Source organism: Sorex fumeus, unplaced genomic scaffold, assembly GCF_029834395.1.
Source record: "Sorex fumeus unplaced genomic scaffold, SorFum_2.1 ptg000098l, whole genome shotgun sequence".
NCBI classification, from domain to species: Eukaryota; Metazoa; Chordata; class Mammalia; order Eulipotyphla; family Soricidae; genus Sorex; species Sorex fumeus.
The window spans coordinates 85,526,895-85,527,993 of NW_026606155.1; positions in this window are offsets into that span (position 1 = coordinate 85,526,895).

A 1,099-nucleotide genomic window follows, 5' to 3' on the forward strand; every position below is an offset into this window, starting at 1 on the left:
CAGGTGTGGCTGGAGGCTCCTAAGCTTCACCCAGTGACCCAGATAATCTCAGATACCTCGGGGCAGGAGCAGCATTGCATTCACAGGCCCTTGTATTTAACTACTGGCGTGGGTGACCAAAAAACACTAGGATTTGTCCCTGTGCCTCCTTAGCCCCTTCGGGAAGCTCCCCACAAAATCATTTTAAAAAATAAAATTACAAAATGTTTTTTTTTTATTTACAACCTGTTTGCATATATGTTGGGAGTGGTAACAATGGTTTCGTAAGAAGCTAAAGCAACTCAAGGAATTTCACAGGAATTCATGCCCTTTCATGCCCTAGATTGATCACATTCTGGTCTCAACCTGAAAATGCATTCATCCAAGACAAATCAGAAACCACCTTGGCTCCAAGTTGACCTTCAAAATGAAGGACAAACTGAGGCAGAATCGCTGCACAGCTGAGTTGCCTACTCTTGGTTTTGCTTTTATCTTAAGCTTAGACTATACCTGGACTCTAGAATTGAGAAAGGAACTGCTCTGCTTTTGTTAGAGCTCAAATAGGATGGGTTAATGAAGATAAGGATGTGCCCTATCAGAGACTTTCCCTATATTTCCCCCAGGTGCAGTAAGTAATCAAGTCCATAGAATGATAAGACTTTTAGACTCCAGGCCTAGATAATCATACTTATTTCTACCTTGACCCAATTAGAAAAAGTGAGAGATAGGGTTAAAACAGGCTTGTTTCTTCTGCACAAAAGAATGTGTGCAAAGTGCAAGTAGCATTAGAAGGCAGAGCACGCTGTCTGGCTTTTCCCTTAGGATAGGCCACTGACTTCAAACAGGTGAATCAAACTTCAAGTTTACATAACAGACAAGACTACTCACATAATATTAAAAAGACACCTCTGCTTAGTGAGGAAAACAGACAAAACTTTCTAAAATTAAATGGTATTAAAGGAATTAAAATCGGGATATTGGTTCCCATTATAACATAAGCTACTATTTGACTAAGACACAAGAGAACATTAAAAATAAACAATATTTACTCTTTTAATGCGATATAACTGACAAGTGTTAATATTTTTAAAAGGAAAAAAAAAGTATGGACAAAGTTACA